Here is a 2,291-nt window from a genome sequence, read left to right on the forward strand (position 1 = left end):
TTGTTGCGAAATTGTGCCGTAAACCCGGAAAAGTAAAATCGAGGGATGAAGGAATATCTATTCCTACCCCTGTCCTGCCCAAGAAGCCCGTATTGCCCGCAACCAGAGGGAGGTTATTGATGAGGTTGTGTAAGACTGATGTTGATATGATTTCTTTTTTTTCACTTTGGGTATTTAGTGTTTTAGTTGCAGAAGTCTTAAGAAGAAATGAGTGGAATTATTTATATTGTATTGTGTACATTTTTACATGCAATATTTCATTTCTGATTTTTTCTTGGAGGATGTGTTATATTTTTTGGGTGATTTCTATATATATATATTTTATGTTGCATTTCTGTTTAGTACATGCCATGCCTATTCCGGATCGGAGTGCCCTCCATATATCTTAGACTAGTGATGGTGAGTGCACACCTCCTCCTGGAGTGAGGAGCTACGGGCGGGGGGGGGGGGGGGGGGCGCGAGTAATGCCTTAATTCTTGTATGTAGATATGTGTTGTACGTCAAGGTAAATGAACAGTATAATCGTGAGAATTCCACAAAAAGCTATGATTCAGCATGTTGTTGTAGCAAGATTGCATTTTGATAGCGAGGGGTGTTTAGTTGCCTTTGGGTGCTCAAGTAGACAAGGCTCTCACCTGAGAGAGTGTAGCCATATACAGTGTACTTACGAACCTTCTTAATAAAATGGAGAAAACCAATATTCCGATGTTTCATTATCCGTCAACATGGGACATATATATATATATATATATATATATATATATATATATATATATATATATATATATATATATATATATATATATATATGTGTGTGTGTGTGTGTGTGTGTGTGTGTGTGTGTTTTCATTTAACTCTTTTGTAGGGATGGTTCCAGAAAAATAGATATTTCCTGTTTAAGTTAGTTAAGGTAACATTGCTGGCCTCTTATTAATTTAATAACCCCAGCTTCCACTGTTATATATCCATAGTTAGCATGGTTGACTAGAGTCTTGACGACGGTTGTCAAAAATCGAGACATGCACATTGCTTTTCTGATCCCAATGCTTTACTAAAAAGTGAGAAACTTTGGAATCTATAGGATAATTCAAAGAAGTAATATTTTTTATGGAAATTCTGACTCACTCTTATTAATTATACCTTCAGGAGGTAAATATATTTTTGTAATACTGAATGCACATTTTTTTTTTACTAGAAAAAAGAAATAAATCCAATGTCAGGTGTCAGCGAAATGCTCATCGCTATATTAGAAAATATAATATGAAAATATCTATGATGGAACCCATTCTTGTAAAAAAGAACATTAATCGAAAATTTTTTTACCTTTTAATTCTAATTAGAAATGCATATAATTGGCTTGACTTTGTCGTCTGCTATAGATGACCAGAGTTTGTGAAACCTTCTGTATTCATAACCAATGTATTAATATGAGACAAAGATAGTTCTCTTCACAATGTCTCAGAAATTAACGCACTGCTGTCTCCCCCTAATTTTTACTATCCGTACACACAACGCCCCAAAAACATACTACTCAATATTAAAGATAAATCTAACCTAGACTTTTTTCAGACAACGCATAAATTGGGCATATCCCCCCTCCTCTCTCGTGTGCCCCCCCCCCTCAAAAAAAAAATTCTCTTTTTCTCAAATGAGTTTGTTAATGCAAGCTCAAAAAGAAATATGCAAATTTTAAAATGCACGATAGTCCTTGTACAGCGCCGAATTTCACTACCATCCAAGGCGGCAAAACTTTTATTGTGCCAATTTTCTAGTTGTATCAGTAAAATTAAAATAATGTATGATGGCCATACAGGTTGGTAGCGCAATGGTACATAATTATTAAAAAATACATTTTCATACAGGAATGTCTTCATATTTCCATCATACTTTTTGTTTTCGAGCCAAATTTTGATAAATAACTCTAAAGAAAACAATTCATGTATTAAAATGCCATGAGAGTGAGAATATAAGGTGATCATTCATGTTTGGAATGTTACTCTTTTTGTTATTCAAATTTTAAATATTGAGGTTCCGGGAGGCTACAAACATTGATGATATGGTGCATCTTGGGGTGATCTTGTCTGTCCTTGGCATATTTTCTGTAGATATATCTTAAAATGGCATGGATCATATCTTTGAGAAAAAACTCTGGCTTATGTATCTTGAATATCTTCGAGAAATACCTTGAGATGCTCAGATATAGCAAAGGATTTGCAGCATTCTCGTTAAGCTACCTAGACATGGGATTCTTTTAGGCCTTATCATTTACCCAGAATAGATGGTTCACCTAT

The sequence above is a fragment of the Palaemon carinicauda genome, chromosome 21, assembly GCF_036898095.1.
Source record: "Palaemon carinicauda isolate YSFRI2023 chromosome 21, ASM3689809v2, whole genome shotgun sequence".
In the NCBI taxonomy this organism is placed as follows: domain Eukaryota; kingdom Metazoa; phylum Arthropoda; class Malacostraca; order Decapoda; family Palaemonidae; genus Palaemon; species Palaemon carinicauda.